The 19,556-nt window shown below is 34.8% G+C and overlaps 1 protein-coding gene across 5 annotated transcripts in view; it reads left to right on the forward strand.

The window, feature by feature from the left end:
• The window catches only part of Lrrc4c (leucine rich repeat containing 4C), a 1,099,028-nt gene that overhangs the window by 521,394 nt on the left and 558,078 nt on the right, over window positions 1-19,556 (forward strand). For 4 of the 5 annotated variants that reach the window (XM_070032555.1, XM_070032559.1, XM_070032556.1 and 1 more), the window contains one exon: window positions 7,661-7,801. The exons of the other annotated variant lie outside the window; for it this stretch is intronic. The gene's annotated coding sequence lies outside the window, so the exon portion shown is untranslated. The remainder of the gene's footprint in view (window positions 1-7,660; window positions 7,802-19,556) is intronic. 5 annotated transcript variants of the gene reach the window in all.

Here is a 19,556-nt window from a genome sequence, read left to right on the forward strand (position 1 = left end):
ATTTATTTATTGTAGTCATTTAGTGTGTTTTCTTGGAGGGCACATAAAAAGTGGAACAAGGATGAACAAATACAACAATGATACGTACTAGACACTATGTGGAAAATGAACTGAGTATCTTAGGGGTTGGGACAGGAGAGAAAGCTTGGGAAAGAGAGGCGCAAGGGGAGATATGGTTCAAAAAGAACTGTACTGATTGTTCCTGATTCCTGTAACTGTAACCCCTCTGTATATCAACTATACAAAAACAATTTTAAAAAGAAAAAAATATGCACAAGTAAAAAAAAAATTAGTAATCCTTAATGCTGATAAGGAAAACAGTGATAGGAAATATAGAATATGTGAAAATCATTCCAATTCTGCTTTCAGTAATGTGCTCTTAAATCCTACTATTTTCCCCTTTCCCCCTTCTCTAATGATTTTGATGTTGCAAGTATTAGAATACATACAACCATTTCTTAATGAATTCCACTTTAAAAATCTTAGTTGTAGCCAGGAGCTGGTGGCTCACGCCTAGAATCTTAGCTACTCAGGAAACTGAGATCTGGGGATTGCTGTTCAAAGCCAGCCCGGGCAGGAAAATCTGTGAAACTCCAATAAACCCCCAGAAAACTGGACATGGTGCTGTGGCTCAAATGGTAGGGTGCTTGCCTTGAGCTGAGGAGCTGAGGGACAGTGCCCAAACTCAGAGTTCAAGCCCCACAACTGACAAAAACAAAACAAAACAAAACAAAAAATCTTAGTTGTATAGGATTTGCTATTTCTTTATTACTTTTGTAAAGAGAAAATCTGAGATTCAGCTTAAGTGTTTGTCCAATGATACACAGAGAAGTAAAGGTAATAATAGGAGAGATAGCTTATGCCTGTAATCCTAGATACTCAGGAGGCTAAAATCTGAAGATTGTATTTCAAAGCCAGCTAGGAATAAAAGTCTTTGGGACTCCTAACTTTAACCATCAAAACCCCAGAAGTGGAAGTATGGCTCATGTGGTAGAGTACTAGCCTTAGGCAAGAAAGTCAAAGGAGACTGCAAGTCCCTGGATTCAAGCCCTAATTCAGGCACAAAATAAAAGTCTTTAAATATTAGTTAGTCTGACTACAACCTCAATATACTAATTCCATCCTGCTACCTCTTATATTTAATGCAAATGTATCCTTAAGAAAAATTAACAGCAGAGGACTTCCTTGTGTAGTATTTTAATTTACATATTAAACACAAAAATAGAAAGATTCTGACCGTTTCTGCTTGTCTCAGATATATACTAGTGATTGCAAATAAGGGAAACCATGTTAGGTGAAATGAACCCCAAGATAAGGATTCAAATGTTTTTTTTCTTTCTTGCGATTGTTTCTAACATATTTATAAGATGATTTCTTTGTTGCTTTGTATGTCCCTCCCCCATGGTGTAACCCCTGCTTTCACTGTATTTGATGTTGGTATAATTTGTGGAGGGGAAGGGAAAAAATAAATTGTTTAAATAGGAATACAGGTGGACCCATTGCAACAATGAGATGTACAAGTCGTTATGTAGAAAAATGAACTTTACAACTTTGGCTTGAGGGGGACTGAGGGGGAGGGTGGGAAGGGATGAGAAGGGGAAAAAAAGGAAGAGGCAACAATGCTTGATAAGAAATGTACTTACCCATGTAAGGTAAGAAATTATCTTGCCCATGTAATTGTAACTCCTCTGTACGGTATTTTCCCAACAAAAAAATAGAAAGCTTCCCCAAAATAAGCATCAAAATTTACTTGGTCAAAAAAAATTATAAAAGTACATAATAAATATATGCAGTAGTAATGTGCTGATTAAATAAAATGAAGTCATTCCACAAAAAAATACTACAAGGACCTTAAAAACAATGAAAGAAAGCCATATTTATTGATATGCAAAACTGTAGGATTCATTGCTAACTGCAACCAGATCAGAACCGTGTGAGCAGTGTGATTTTATTTCATAAACATAAAATACTTTAGTGTTTATAAACCTATAAAATTTCTGGAAGTAGATAAAAGAAAGATGCTAATACTAGTAACATCTATTGACAGCAAGGGACTTTTATATGTATTTTCTATCTATTATTATCAGTCTTATTCCTACATATTCTTTATAATGAAGAACTATAATTAGAAGTTATATAGGTCCTGTCAAAGATTACTCAGAAATCTCATGTCTGAATTAAGAAAGGCTGTTTGTCTTCAATAACTGGAACACATTGTGTTTGAACAAGGCTATTCTTTGCAGAAGTCAGAGGAGTTGCCTATGTAGATAAAATATGTCTGTGTGGGATGTTGCTTTGAGAGTGACAGCTGGAGGGAGCAACCTGTTCAAAGGCTGACCCACAGCATATGGCCTCACAGGTTTCTGGATTTGTGCACACAAAGCATTCTTGGCAAGGTCAAGGGCAGGAAAGAAAATGATTCATTAAACATTGTGTGGTTGACACGCACGGGATGTGTACAGCAAGTCAGCATCTTCATGCAGACCTGGGTTCCAGCCCTTTGTGTAAAGGACAGAGATGCGTTCAAGGAACTTAAAACTGCACATGCAGGGGCAAAGACCTGAAAGCACAGATTGGAAACTCCATAGGAGCTGGCTAGCTCAACCACAAGCTGCACTTTTTGGAGAAACACATTAGAAACATATCTAAATCTGAGTTTACTGCTGCAGGCTTTAGGGAATTTGGCTAAATAACAGTGTTAATGTTCTAATTTGTTATTTGTTTGCAGTGTTATGTAACATTTTGTCTCTATCCAGAAAATATTAAATATCTATCCCCTTGAAACTTGGTAGTATCGGAAGGTAATTATCTTTTGGTTAAATGGAAAGCTCACTAGCAAGTTTTATACACAAATACCTTAAGTCCCTCCTCTGTTGATGTAACAGACTGGGTAACTTATCAGGAAGAGGTAAATAGTTTGATTTATTTTCTATTAATTGATAAAAGAAGATGTTTTTAAGTCATGGTTGTAGGAGCAAGGATATCTAAGAGCATGATGCCAACATTTTCTCAGCTTCAAGTGAGAGTACTTTGCTGCTTCAACATGGTAAAAACAAAATGGTAAAAGAAGGGCAGTCTCCTTGAATAAAGCCTGCTCTTCTGTCCCAGAAGAGTAACACCTCAGTTTCTAAAAAGCAAAAACAAAAACAAACAAACAAAAACAGTCCTTGGGAAAAAAGTATTCACCCCCTTGTGACATATGAGTCAACCTTAAAGATACTATGGAAATGGCACTAAAATTTCAGCATAATAGTGTAGGTTTTGGAGTTCATTGACCACACTTGACCACACCTTTCCAACATGAAAAAAGTATTCATTTGTGTGCATAAATACATTTTTTATAAAAACTTTTAATTCATTGCCTATAGTAGCCAACACAATCCACACATTACATTTCCATTTGCAGATCTTGATTAGAGACAATGTCTTTCTTCCTTCAAATCTTTAGTCAATTTTTAGCACATCTTTTTTTTTTATCCTTTAAAAATGTTTTCCACTCAGGTTTTCTAATTACATTCCCTCATAAACATAAACGTTTACTTTTCTGTGGTTGTTACCGTTGTTTAAATTTTCATTTTGTTAAAAGTAACCTACAAAACATTCTCCACTGTTCATCTTCCTGATCTATCTTGTCCAGAGATATTTCTTGAGAAGAATAATGTGTGATTTCTAAGGTGGTCCATTAAAATGTCCTTTTGTTTTTCAATTTGCTTTCTTAAACCAGTCATTAAATTTCTTTTTCCTTGCTACTTCTGCAGTGACAAACTCTTACAGATTATAAGGTTCTGTGTCTTTGCACTAGTGATTGTAATTTTGGTTAGTCCAACTCATTGATTCCAGTGAGCAAATTCAAGAATCTGAATCAATTGCTCTTTCTTCTCTATGAAACCATTTTTTTCATGCATTTCATCCTAAGCCCATTTATTTTTTATCCTAGACTCACTTATTACATATCTTCTTTGATGAGCTAAATTTAATAGTTCTACCTACACAATAAATTTTTACACATACAGAAAATCCATGAACACTGTAGAGATAAGACATTTCTATCTTTTATTTCTTGACTGTGTTTATTATTATGGCTTTATTCCTATCATTGCTCCATTCTCAATCTGGCACAAACATAATTCTGTAAGGAATTTGATATATAGATGACTAGATTTTCTATAAGAAGATATCCAAAGCTTAACTATTATAGCAAACATATTTATGCCCTAGCTACATAAATTATATTTAAGAGAAACTAAAACTCTAGGAACTTATGAGTTCCTGTCTTCTGATTACATGAAACTTTAAAGATAATATACTAATGTGTTATTGTTTCTTAGGACATAGAGGTGAACACACATGTTCTGTCAAATGCCAATTCTATTTGGTGAATTTTTTTTCTACTTTATTTTTCTACCTTTGCTTAAACCAAGGAGGAACCATTGTTTATTAAAGTGCTGTATTTTAGTTAGAAGCTTGTCTATATTTTCTCCAATTCACATTTGAGATGTTAAAGTTGGCCTTTTATAACCTTAGAAGGAAGTTATTAACTCTTACAGAATTATTGGCAGTTACAGTTTCTCCTTTACAAAGCTTAAGGCTATGTTATAAATACTCTTTCCAAATAAGAATGTTTATAAGTGGACAGATGGATTTCTTTTCTAAACAGCCTAAGTCAAAATGTATACCTGATACAAACAATCTTGCTGGAGCTTTCTGTAAGATTACCATCTCTACTTTCTAGGGGTAGCAAACAAAAAGATGGACAAGTGAAAAGACCCATACCTCCCTGCTGGGAGTCATTGCATTTGTTTTGACTTAGGTGGTAGGATATGTTTTTACTTTGTAAGTGTTACTGCTTTGCATGACCATTAGCCCTTGAGTGTTACCAGTAGAAGGCAGTTATCACAAAAGGCAGAGAGGACCTACAATCTGAAACAAAATAAGGTTTGAAGTAGAGAAATTCTTCATAGTAAAAGGTATGGTGCTTTACCAAGACTTGAGGAGTGGAGGGGAAATACACAGTAACTATTTTTATGCCTAATGTGTTGGTCTTGTATCATCTGTCCAAGATTGTGTTCCATGCCAAATGCCACTGACTAGAGTTATTTGTTACTGATTTTGCATTATGATCTGGTTTTCCTGTATCTCTGTCTTCCCCAGGTTATGGGATATGGGATCCATTCATAACTGTTTAGAAATCATTTGATTTGTCAAACATCATTTCTGATAGGAATTCCAAAAACTGTACTTCACATTTTCCAAGATCCTTTAAATATTATTACTTCCTACACTAGGAAGATAGAAGTCTCTTTATTTGGGATTTCTTAGTTCCACACAAATAATTCTTTTTACTTAACCTGCATTATGCAGTATAAAAAGAAGGATATTTCCTATTGGCAAAGATGATGTAAAGTTATGAGTCCTATGAGGCAGAGCCAGAATTAATGGCGAGTGTATCTCTCTGGAAAAGTTAATATCTACATAATCATTTGTTCATTCTCAGTTCCTGGTCAAACCATTTCTGATTTCCTTCATGATGATCATGGAAATTCCCTGCTTTCCTTGACTTTGTATTTAATGTATGCTTAACATAGATAAATAGATAGATAGATAGATAGATAGATAGATAGATAGATACATAGATACATAGATACATAGATACATAGATACATAGATACATAGATAGATACATAGATACATAGATACATATACATATTCATATATCAATTTATATACTTGAAGGCCTACAACTAAGGCTCTGTATTTCATTCTGAGAATTTTAGAATACATTGTTTGTCTGTTTTATATATGCTGCCAATGAAAGACTCCTGAGCCATTATTATGAGGGGACTGATTTGTAAAATCTCTGATAAAGACACTAGAACATTGCTGATTTAGGATGTGTATGGGGGAGGAAAGTAAATGCTTTGTCATTTGTTGGTTGTTGTTTTAATTTTTGTTGTTCATGTTAGGTATTTCATTTAGCACCTAGTAAAAGAAGTCTGGCTACCCAGTCTTGGTTTAAAAAAAAGTATGGAAGCCACTAAGAATATGTATAATGTATGTTTAAGAAAGAACAGTCATAATGGACACCATTAATACGTTAAAAGTAAAAAAGTTTCAATTGACTTATAATATGAGCCCTAAAACACTTGCTTTTTTTTTTTTTTTTTTTTTTTTTTGTCAGTCGTGGGGCTTGAACTCTGGGCCTGGGCGTTGTCCCTCAGCTCTTCAGCTCAAGGCGGGCGCTCTACCACTTGAACTACAGTGCTACTTCCGGTTTTCTGGTGGTTTATTGGAGATAGGAGTCTCACGGTCTTTCTTGCCCGGGCTGGCTTTGAACAGCGATCCTCAGATCTCAGCCTCCTGAGTAGCTAGGATTACAGGCGTGAGCCACCAGCGCCCGGCCCTAAAACACTTTCAATACAAATTTGCTGAATAGTTTGTGGTTGTTGTTGTTGTTGTTGTTTGTTTTATGTATGGTCCTAGTTTGAACTCAGCGGCTAGTGTTATCCCTGAACTTCATTTGCTCAAGTACTCTGTGATTTGAGCCAGAGATCCACTTCTAGCTTTTTGGGTACTTTCAGAATTTCAGTCTTTCCAGCCAAGGCTGGCTTTGAACTGTGATCCTCAGATCTCAGCCTCCTGCGAAGCTAGGATTATAGGCATGAGACACATCAGTGACAAATAAATAGGGGTCTTAAGTATCTGACATCATGATGAAGACTCTGTTCACACAGCTGCTCTGTCACTTCCCAAAGTAAAACTAGTGATCAACTTTTCCTCACCTTAGTTTCCTTATATATAAAATAAGAGCAAGATTAATATTAGCCAATTTGTTTGATTTGTTATAAGCATTAAGACAGAGGAAGCATGCACAACTTTATAAATCATAACTGGTTACAAATCTGATAGATTTGAATATTCTATATAGCCTTAAGTCCAATTGCCTAAAACACTACTTTTTATAATTTATGGTCCATTCCTATATTACCAAAGTTTGTTTAATTTTCTTTTTTCAATGACAAAATAGGAAGCCTTTTACTAGCTTTTTGAGATGCACAGTTTATAAACAAATGCATCATTAAAATTAGTGTTTTTGAGAATTATTTTACTTATTTTTTGCCATTGTGTCTTCCACCAACCAACCAACAAATCTTCTTATCTTAATCTAATGTAATTATAAAATAAACTCAATAATAAGAAAAAAACCTTATATTTCTTTTTTAGTGCTTCTTAGAAGTATCATTATAAACTTTTGATTATGAAATGTCACATCTTCTTTTGAGTAATCTAGTCAATAGATGCTAAAGTAGAAGTAGGGTACATAATACCTTTAGTTATGTTGGAGAAGTAACAATTTGCAGTGTTTTGTTCAATTTTCCTTTATTGTGGTTACAAAAATATAAATCCTAAGAATGTTTAGTGCTTTAGAACTCCTTGGTGGAAAAAACATGTATAAGTTTTGGTTTAAGTTCAAAGGCAATTTAGATAACTAAAGGAAGGGAGTTATGGCTTACATTCTAGATAGCGCAAAAGTGATTGTTTTTCACAGCCTTTCCTTCATGAACTCAATGACTACATTCCACCCCAGATTTATAGAAAATAAGGCAGTCTCCAGTTTAATATCCAAGACACTTTACTGAGCCTGGTTCATTCGCCATCCTAGAAGGAAGAGGAGGCATCTGGCAAGAGGAAACATCTCTTTTTCACGAGGCTATTTTATGTCCTCTTTTTCACCCCCACATCTGGAGCTCAATGAATTCACAGATGGACTGCAGGAAATTCAAGAATGCTTCATAAAAAAAAGGTAAATTACCTGGCTTTTCACTTATGAATAAATATCCCCAGCAGAGCTTGACCTTCTCCCTTCCCTTTGTCCTCAAGTTTGTATGTAAAAATGATATTTCTTTGAGTGATCATGCTTACTAAAGTTTACAGAAATTAGGGTAAACTTACATTCAGACAGAGTGATAGAGAATATTCAATTTTCAACAACTGAGCCCTTGTTTATTGCTTTGCCTATATTTATCAAAAACAACATTTTTTTTTCTTGAATGCCCAACAGCTAGAAATGGGTGTATAAAACAAATTGGCAGAAAAGAGCCATCATTTTTTTTACATTGTAAAAGATACTAGGTGTTTACATGGAAAACAATTTCCTTTTTATTTGTATTTGTTTTTCTTAAATTAGTTTTCCTCCTCATCCAGTTTTATGAAATAATAATACTCTGTGGACTCTCGTTACATTTAAAGTTGAAATATTTACCTTTGAAATTTATCTATAGAAATTCTTTGTGGATTGTAGATAATAATTTTGTGGAATGCAACTATCTTCACTTTACTCAGGATTACATTTAATAAAAAGCATTTTTTTCATTTATTTGTTAACTTTTACTTCTTAAATTATGTATGTGTGGATATGTATGTGTATATCTATATATAAATATAGAGAGTGATTCAAAAGGTTTTGATTCAACATATCTATTTATGAATACAATACATCTTGAACAATTTTACCACTTCTATCTTCAATACCAATGCCACCTATTCCTTCAAACAACTCAATTCTGTCTTTACATATATGTATATATAATATACATATATTATATATATGTAATTTTCAAATATTTAATTTTGCTTTATACCAATATCGCTCAAAGTTGCTGCCTAGATTTTACCACTGTGTATTATTATGTTGATACATCAAGAAACTCTGGTATATATAATGGGAGTCTTTAAATAATTCTTAATTGGAACAGGGAAAACCAAAAGACACATTTTTTCAGTTTTTATGAGTTGGACCTTGAGTGAATCTTCCATTGAGTGTAATCTTCCAAATGAATCAAGTCCTCTGATTAAATATCTCAGGATTATTTTTTTTTATTGTGAAAATACTGTACAGAGGGGTTACAATTACATGGGCAAGGTAATGAGTACATTTCTTATCTAGCATTGTAGCCTCTTCCTTTGTTTCCCCTTCCCATCCCTTCCCATCCCCCACCAACCAATTCTCCCATACACCTCCACCAAAGTTGTAAAGTTCGTTTTCAGCATAATGACTTGTACATCTCATTGTTGCAATGGGTCCCCTTATTTGCAATATCTAGTATATGTCTGAGTCAAGCAGAAAAGGTCAGATAAGTTGATGTTAGGGAAATGAACCCTAAGATATGTATTCAAATGTTTTTTTTTCTTTCATGCAATTGTTTCTAACATATTTATAAGATTATTTCTTTGTTGCTTTGTATGTCTCAGGATTATTTTTATAAAAGCATGAGGCACAATCTTATTAAACTCAACAGAGCTATAATTAATCACTGGAGAGGAAAAGTATTATGTTTAATTTTCACAAGATGTCTTGGAAACCTTACAGGAAGAATTGGCAGACTGTCTATTTATAATTGATAGATTACAAATAATAATGCATTTTCCCAACAGGAATTATTTAAATTGTAAGCTTTGTTGATGCACAACTTAAATGTATAGAAACGGGTCATTGAAAGACATGTTTTATAAAAATTTCTTCATAATGCCATATGTCCTACTGATAAGATATCGTTGTTGTTCATCATGTTTGAAATTACCATAAAGGAAAATCATCTCGATGTCCTCTGGCTAAAGTGCTTTGTGCAATGTAAGGACTTGAGTTGTATATTTATCTCAGAGGGAATTAGGAAATCAATGCATATACAGCAGGAACAATTAGCTCTTTATTTAAGAGTTGAGTCCAGTTTCTAAGACATTACCATTTGAAAGTTTGTTGTTACAATGGCTGCCAAGAAAGAAATTATGGTCAAATTCAGTTTTATATAGGTGGAATTACAAAATGTTCACATGAATCATCAGTGTACTTGATCAGACATAGGTAAGATATTGCTAAGACCTTTAAGATAACCAATAAAATAAGTAATAACTGTAATATAAAAAGATCATTTATTACAATATTTGGCATTTTTCAAATACAGTACTAACTTTAAATGAGAATATGTTGGATCAAAACATGTTAGTGCAACAAATTCACCCTTTTTCTAATTTACTTCTTGAATATTTTAATAATTCTTGAATAATGATTCTGATATAAACTAAGTTTGCCCCTCTGTTGCATAGAGCTTTTCAATAGTAGCTATCTTTCTCTTTATTATGGTATAAGAGTCAATGTACTGTAGCCACTCTATGGATATAGCATCATAATACCTTACATTTCCAAAATTTGTTCCAATACTACAATTTATTTTTTAAAAATTATACATTTTTATTGTAAAAATACTGAAGAGAGGGGTTACAGTTAAATGAGCAAGGTAATGAGTATATTTCCTATCAAGCATTGTTGCCTCCTCCTTTGTTTTTCCCCTACCAACCTTTCCCTCCCACCTCCACAACTACACCCCTCCCTCCCCTGCCAAAGTTGTAAAGTTCGTTTTCAACATGGTGCCTTGTACATCATTGTTACAATGGGTCAACCTGTATCCCTATTTAAGCATTTTGTTTTTTCCCTTCACCTCCCCGAATTACAAAAGTGTATATACAGGATATAGGGCAGCGACATCAAACTGGGATTATACATGGGGGAGGAACGTAGAAAGAAACAAAAATATCACGTGGTACATTATAAATACATTAGAAACAATAGCAAGAAAGAAAAAAATGTGTCCCGATCTTGGTGTCCATTTCACTTAACATCATCTTACATGGTCATATGTACATAGCTTTTAGTTTTTTCTGCTTGTCCTACACATGTACTAGTTATTGCAAATAAGGGAAACCATAGAACCTATGAGAAACTTCTCTGAAGAGGAAATAAGAATGTCCAATAGACACATGAAGAAATATTCAACCTCTCTAGCCATAAAAGAAATGCAAATCAAAATAACTTTGAGATTCCACCTCACCCCAGTTAGAATGGCTATAATCAAGAACTCTAAAAACAACAGATGCTGGAGGGGATGTGGCCAGAAGGGAACTCCACTGCATTGTTGGTGAGAGTGTAAACTTGTTCAACCACTTTGGAAAGCAGTATGGAGGTTCCTCAAGAGCCTCCACATAGAGCTCTCCTATGACCCAGCAATCCCACTTTTGGGCATTTACCCAGATGATCACAAACAAGGCCACACTAAAGCTACCAGCACTACTATGTTTATTGCAGCATTATTTACCATAGCTAAGATACGGAACCAACACGGATGCCCCTCAGTAGATGAATGGATCCAGAAAATGTGGAATATCTATAGAGTGGAATTCTATGTCTCCATCAGAAAGCATGACATCACCCAATTTGTTAGGAAATGGGAAGACTTGGAAAAAATTACATTAAGTGAAGTAAGCCAGGCACAAATTATTTAAATTTTAATACCTCATTCAATGTTTTTACATATTCCTACATACTCTTCTCAACCTGAAAAATTCCTATTCAATCTTTTATACTTCAGGCAAATAATTCTTACTTTAATCACTGTGAGCTCTTCTTTGTCTGTCAAGTACTATAGTTCCTTCTGGCATCATCTTCTTATGATGCAGAAAGAAACAAAGGTGACATACTCAATGATATAGATACATGTCTAACCATCTACCCAGGTTGTATCCACTGAAATACATTTGGCCAAAACAAGTTATAAAATCCAATCTCAAAGGTGTGAGAAGTTGATTCTGTACATCTGAGACCATAGCATAGGTAGAAATGTCTAAGACACTTCCATAGAAATTAATATTTTTGCACCAGGAATTTAATTTATTGAAGGTAAAAATAGTAAAACATAACATATCATGCCAATTTTTGGACACAATAAATTTGGTCATTTGTCTCCTAGGAAATATTTTATCTAGTGATCAGTAAATATTTAAAAAGTGCAAAGTAAAACTGATTTCCGGTGAGAATTTCATTTTATTAAGCTTTTTTTTTTCTTTTTTTCCCCCCTAGAAATAATATATAATAGATTTTCATTAGAGTCCGGTTGTGGGGCCTGAACTCTGGGCCTGGGCGCTGTCCCTCAGCTCTTCAGCTCAATCCTAACACTCTACCACTTGAGCCACAGCGCCACTTCCGGCTTTTTTCTTGTTGCTTATGTGGTGCTGAGGAATGGAACCCAGGGCCTCAGGCATGCAAAGCAAGCGCTCTACCACTGAGCCAACTTCCCAGACCAACAATTTACATTTTCTTGCAGATACCAGTTTATTTTAGACAGAACTCAGTAAATAATTTGGTAACAAATGATAATAATTTGGTAATAATTGACAGGTACCTGAGTAGAAGTTGAAACCTTTTTCCTACAGTTAACATTTTTTTATTTTATTCTCATACCTTTTGAGAAGATGAAGCCTTTCTACCTGCCTCCTCAGCCAATGTGTTCTGAACATAATCTTGGAACTTCCTGGGAATCTCTAACAAGCATCTGTCTCCAGTGATCTTTCCATTTCTGATGAAAATTGTTTGCTGAAATCTGTGTCCAGTGTGCAAATACATGTGTAACATTGTACAATAAGAAGAAAATGTTTTTAAATAGCCTATTGCCAAAGGGAGGTGCTGAGGTTTGGACTCTTGCCAAATTGTTTTGCAAACTATGTGTCTTGGAGTTCAAAAGTTGAAGGGTGGACTGTAGCTATAGGAAATTAAGAGGGTTGAAATTCACACATAGCATGTGTTATTACTCATAAATCTCCTCTGCCACTAGGCAGAGCTCAGCCTGGGAATCACAGACATATATTCTCTGCTGGGTATGATCTCTTATCTTATCCAGACAGAAATGTGTTAATTTACATAACAACATAGATTAGATAGCTGGGTGATAATTATAAATTTATCATCAATTTCACTAAGTTCTAAGTCTACACATATTTTATCATTGAAAGTCAAGGGCAATCCTTTAGTGTCTGATATTTTTTTCAAAAGTTCTTTTTCAACAGATGAAAACAATCCAACTTAACAGAAAACAAACCCTCTGCCATCTTCCCGGAACCCTAAAACGTGAAATTTCTTTTCTTTTTTGGGGGGATGTGTTGGGGAGGAGTGAAATACTGGGGATTCAACTTAAGGCTTTGCACACACACGTGGCTTTTTTGCTCAAGTCTGGCACTTAACCACTTGAGCCAGACCTCCAGTTCACATGCCTGACTTTGTTCTTCCCACCTTCTTTCTCCATTTCTCAATTTTGAAATTTCTCCTGATGTATCAAGTTCCAAAAGACAACCTAAAAATAAAAAAAAAATCATTTCTTTTTAGACTAAAGATCAGTGCCATTTAAACACTGTCCAGGGGTCTTAATTTTAAGGAAAGACTATCTGCTTTTATTGTCACATGATATAGACTGCCTTAGAAAAACACTTAAAATGGTGTTGTTACTAGTATCACTCCATTAATTATAATGGAATTGATGAGAACTAAGTCACTTAATCACCTCCACTTATTGACAGTTTTGCCTTTGCCTTTCCAAGTGCTTTCCTTACCCAAGGGAAGTAGGGTAGATTTTTTATTACAGGAGGCATGTGTTTGTTTGGATCCCTGAGCCCATTTTATAAAAGAGTTCAATTCTTCAATTTTCTCTGAGGTAAACTAGGATAGTTGCTTAGTGACCACTTAGCAGCTGCTCAGAGGCCTTAGAGGAGACTTAAAGGGGTTTTACAATTGCTTCGTTCCCAAGGAGGCATGAAGGTAGAGATTGTGAAGGAATGAGTTAGAAGCCTAAAATAGAAAGTGGCAAATTAATATAGTGCATAAGATTAATGCTTCTTGATTATACATTTTTTATGTTTAACATAGTTGATGAAAATTTTGACCAATGGTTCTTATTTTAATAAAAATATATGAACCAGTTTTTTTTAATGTGTTTGTCAAATGAGCATTGCTCTTTAAGCAGAAACTTGCTTGTAAGACACTACTTTTTAAAATTTAAATTTTATTGTACAGGTGATATACAGAGGGGGTTTCAGTTACATAAGTCAGGTAGTTAGTAAATTTCTTTTTGAAAAGAAGACACTGGTTTAAAGAATGCAGTTTGTACAATGTATATCTAGGTTCATCTCTCAGCTGATTTTTTAGTGCTAAAGTAAAAGAATCAGGAACATGTATTATGAAAACCGGAACATTTAGTGATAGGCAAGGAATTCTTCTGATTTGAACACTTACATTCCCTATTTATGAGTTAAGATTATTGTGATTACCCAAATCTCAATCTTACCTGATATGACATTCACATCATATGTTTCAGGTCTTTCTCATATAAAAAATTCCAAACCAGTTGCAACTCAGAGTAACTCAGTTCTTTATAAAGGTCATTAATTTAAAATTTTATGCAAATCAAGGAATATATTTAGACAGGTAAGATTCCTATAAAGTTATTGAATACCTTGGAAATGCTTACCTGTATAAACATACTTACATTCATTTTTGTTTTTGTGACAGGACACATAATCCATTTCTTCAACATTTGGTTCTACTTAAGCATCTATTAATATTAATAGCATTGATTTTAAGGGTGGTAATTAATTAGCATACCTATATATAATTAGATGTTGTTCCTTTTAACTAATTGCTGTTGTAGTCTAAAAATTGGTCTAAAATAGCAAACCAGTGGAAAAAAATATGAACATATATGGTATTACAAAAAAGTTATATATATATGTACACACATATATATATATATATATATATATATATATATATATATATATATATATATATATGGAAGAATATATAGGAGACCTGGCACAGTGTTAAAGTGCTGCAGTTTCCCTGGATACTGACCATGACTAGATGTCAGCATATTTGGAATGCTTTGAGAAGACATCAAAGCAGTAGTCAGAAGAAATGTGGTGACATATTAAAAGCTACATCAAGCCGGGTGTCCATGGCTCATGCCTATAATCCAAGCTACTCAGGAGACTGATATCTGAGGATCACAGTTCAAAGCCAGCCAGGGTTAGGAAAATCCATGAGACTCTTATATCTAATAACCCATCCAAACACCACAAATGGCTCTGTGACTCAAGTGATAGAGCTCTCACCTTGAGCTGAGGAGCTAAGGGACAGCACCCAGGCCCCAGAGTTTAAGACCCATGACCAACCAAAACACAAAAAAAGTACATAAAGGTCTAGTAATTTTTCCCTGCAATTCAATTTTAAAACAGAGAGCCTGACAAAATGGTACTGTGGTGTAGTAAAAGGCATCTGAAAGAATATATGCCAAAGACACAATTAAAGAAAATGAAAGTTATCTATCGTTAATGAAGTAAGTTGAGAGCTGACTGAGGAAGATCCTGTGTGTTGGAGGCTGCTGTTAGGAAAGAAAATCAATGATGTCCATGTTAAGGACGGACTAAAACTGGTATAGGCATTCAAGCTTTTGGGGGGAAGTTAAATGTAAGTAAAGGATTGTAAGTCAATAATGCAATAGTGAGGGTAGAAAGCTAATAGCTCTTTTGTTTCAAATTGTAAATGGCATTTTTGTATTCCACTGTAAACCTTAAGGGATGTCTTTGCTAATAACAGCACAGAAAGCCTGCCATTTCTCTTTTCTTATTACAACAATCTCTCTTTTACTAAACCTTGACTTTATTTACTGTGCATTTAGTTTCATTTGGATTTAAGCTAAGCTAATCGCTCTCCCTAGGCTGGCCTGGAAAGGACCAGTTCCACCTTCAATAATGATAATAAAATGCAATAGAAGGGGAAGACCTAACAGACACAGTTTGTAACCAGGGATGCTTAAAGATAGAGCAAGAAAACAAAAGAGTTTACAGTGCTTTGATAAATGTCAAATTGTTTATTGTCCTTCATGTTTGTAAATATGAGGAACATTATGCCATCTGAAAATAGATCTGGTTCAGCACAGCACAATGGGAACAAAATCCAAAAGTTTCCTATAAAGACTCATCATATAACTAAATTATCAAATACATTAACATCACTATGTATAGAACTATATAGAAGTGAAGTTCTGGAAATTTTGAATTCATCACAATAAACCGATGGCTGATCTTACTGTGTGTACACTTTGTAGTGTTCTAGTGTCTCATTGCATTTTTTTTTGGACGGTCATGGGGCCTGAATTCTGGGCCTGGGCACTGTCTCTCAGCTCTTCAGTTCAATGCTAGCATTCTACCACTTCAGCCACAGCGCCACTTCTGGCTTTTTCTGATTATATGGTGCTGAGGAATCAAACCTAGGGCCTCATGCATGCAAGGCAAGCACTCTACCACTGAGCCACCTTCCCAGCAATCATTGCATTTTTTTATCTGTGTCTTTTCTTTCTCTTTTATTCCCCTTGCTCTTTCCACAGCTCCTTTCACCTTCATGAAACCTAGAATTGAAAGGCTCATGTGCTTTCCTTATAAAGGACTATTATCAGCTTTTAGTTTGCTAGCTCTCTGACTTAACTGAGTGTTCTTACAGTCTATAGCATATCATAAGTACTGTGTATGAGAGAAAATTCCCAAGGAGTGGCTCTAAATAAGATTACTATAATACTCTCTAGGAACAAGATTTTGAGATGACCCATTCTATCGATTTTATATACTTAAAACAGGTCAAATTCAGTCACTTACACTCCTCTTCCATTCATCATTAATTTGGCTCTGTTCTCTTCATAGGTATTTTCTTGTTTTTATATTAACTAGTTCTTATCCTCCGAATGTGTCCTGCATGGAAATGGATACCACATACTTTATGAATATCACATCCTTTAACGTTCCCAAAGTCTGCTCATCTTCTTGATTCCTTCCTGCTTCCTCAAAAAGAATATGTTGTGTAAAATGAAGGCATACACTTATGTTTCAAATTCTCTTTGTTTGTCTGTATCCAAAACAGAGAAAAAAACCTGCAGTGCTGTAAATGTATCAAAATACTTCATTTTTTTGTAATTTTTACTGAGATTGACTACATAAATTTCACAGTATTGTGAGATAGTGATACTTATTTAAGTCACAAAGACATTTTAACCTTCACTAGGCAAATTATCATTATTGTGACCTATAAAGCTTGTGAATTCTGAGCTTTGACTATTCTTCTACATAGGCTGATATGTACATTTCTTTCCTTTAGATTAGTGTAAGCCGTTCCCTCTTTCCCTCCCATCACTGCCCTTGAGTTGCTTAGTTCAGTTCCATCAATGTCCAGCACAGCTGAGAGGCCTCTCTGATTCCGTGTCCTCCTCCTAGCTTCCTTCAGATGTGCATATATACATACCATACATGTGGTCAAAGCATGGATTCATTTAGTAATGATATGACAAATGAGTGGTGGTCCTTTGTTTCGCAAGTCCTGTTTACTTTGTCATATCTCCTTGAATTTTGGATTTAATATCCACATATAAGGGAGATCATGTGCCATTTGTTTCTTTGTTCTTGGCTTACCTCACTCAAAATGTTTTTATCTAGTTCTATCCATTTTCCTGCAAATGCCATTATTTTGTCCTTTCTAATGGCTGTATAATATTTCTTTATATATAAGTAGCACAGTTTTTGGATCCACTCATCTGTAGTGGGGCATCTGGGTTGTTTCCATATCAGAATACTCAAATAGCTTTTACTGACAAATGTCTATTTTTATATTTTTATTTTCTATGTTTTGTCAGTTCTAGGGCTTGAACTGAGGACCTCAGCTTATTTGCTCAAGGCTAGTGAGCTATCACCAGAGCCACAGTTCCACTTCTGCTTTTCTTGCTTTTCAGGCTTTTCTGCCTGAGCGGACCTGGAGCTCAGATACTCAGATCTTAACTTTCTGAGTGGCTAGGATTGTAGATGTGATCCAACAGGGCCTGGCTGTTCTTTTATTTATACTTTTTTTGAGTTAGCATATTAGAACCAGATGTAGAATTAGGGAAAGGATAATATATATTGTTACAGGGCTTAAACACTACTACTTATAAGGAGAAATATTAGAAGGTCTATTTCCTGGAACTATGTTGTTTCCATTTTATTACATTGATGGTATGATAATATCATGATAGTCTAGTAAACTCATGTGTGACATAGAATGGACAATTTCTCAGTCAAATGTCGCCTAAGCAACTAAAACTAAAAAAGGTGGCAGATGGAGAAGTGAATGGAAAAAGTGTACAGCCATACTTTTCTCTCTAACTAAAGTTAGGCACCTGATATTCTTGAGTCTTTTTTTTTCTTTTCTTTTCTTTTTTTTTTTTTTTTTGTCGGTTGTGGAGCTTGAACTCTGGGCCTGAGCGCTGTCCCTCAGCTCTTCAGCTCAAATCTAGCGCTCTACCACTTGAGCTACAGCATCACTTCCAGTTTTCTGGTGGTTTATTGGAGATAAGAATTTCATGGACTTTCCTGCTGGCTTTAAACTGGGATCCTCAGATCTCAGCCTCCTGAGTAGCTAGGATTACAGGTGTGAGCCACTGGCCCCCAGTTCTTGAATCTTTTCTGATTGACAAATTTCACTTGACCACAACATTTCAAATGGTACAAATAAAAAGTTATGGCTTTATGAATTGTTTGAAATAAAAAATAATTTAATAAGGTTCCCTTCTGTCCACATCCCCTCCAATATCTGTTATTATTAGAGTTCTTGATTATAGCCATTCTAACTGGAGTGAGGTGGTATCTCAATGTTGTTTTGATTTGCATTTCTTTTATGGCTAGGGAGGTTGAGCATTTCTTTGTGTGTCTATTGGCCATCCTTTTTTCCTTCGGAGAAGTTTCTCTTTAAGTCTTTAGCCCACTTATTTATTGGGCAGTTGTTTCTTTGAGGATTTGTTGTTGGCAGATTTAATTTTTTGAGTTCCAGGTATATTTTAGATATGAGACCCTTGTCCGTTGTATGGCTAGTGAGGATCTCCCAATCCGTAGGCTAGCAAGATCTACTGATCTTGCTAGCTATGTCCTTTGCCATGCAGAAGCTCTGCAATTTCATGAAATCCCATACTGTATTATTGGTAGGAGTGTAAACTTGTTCAACCACTTTGGAAAGTAGTATGGAGGTTCCTCAAAAGATTCCACATAGAGCTCCCCTATGACCCAGCAATCCCACTTTGGGGCATTTACCCATCACAAACAAGGCCATATTAAAGCTACCAGCACAACTATGTTTATCAAAGCATTATTCACCATAGATTAGCTATGGAGCCAACCCAGATGCCCCTCAGTAGATGAATGGATCAAAAAATGTGATATATATATATATATATATATATATATATATATGAATACTATGCTTCCATCAGAAAGAATGACACCACCCCATTTGTTAGGAAATGGAAAGACTTGGAAAAAATCATATAAAGTGAAGTAAGCCAGACCCAAAGAAATATAGGTCCCCTGGTTTCCCTCCTTTGCAATAATTAATATATGTCTTGGTTAATTTTATCAGATGACCAGAAAAGGTCAAAGGCTATGTAAACCTGACCATATAAGATGACGCTAAATGAAATGAACCCCATGATATGGACACAATAGGCCTTTCTTTGTTGTTGTTGTTTTTAATGCTCTATTTGATTTTTATTTTGTTTCCTTTGTTCTTCCCCCTACAGTATGTCCCCTCTTGTCACTGTACTTGATTTTGGTACACTATATCTTGTATATACATTTGTATAATTTGGGAAGAACAAGGAGAATAACAA

The sequence above is a fragment of the Dipodomys merriami genome, unplaced genomic scaffold, assembly GCF_024711535.1.
Source record: "Dipodomys merriami isolate MVZ:Mamm:240054 unplaced genomic scaffold, mDipMer1.0.p SCAF_21, whole genome shotgun sequence".
NCBI lineage: Eukaryota > Metazoa > Chordata > Mammalia > Rodentia > Heteromyidae > Dipodomys > Dipodomys merriami.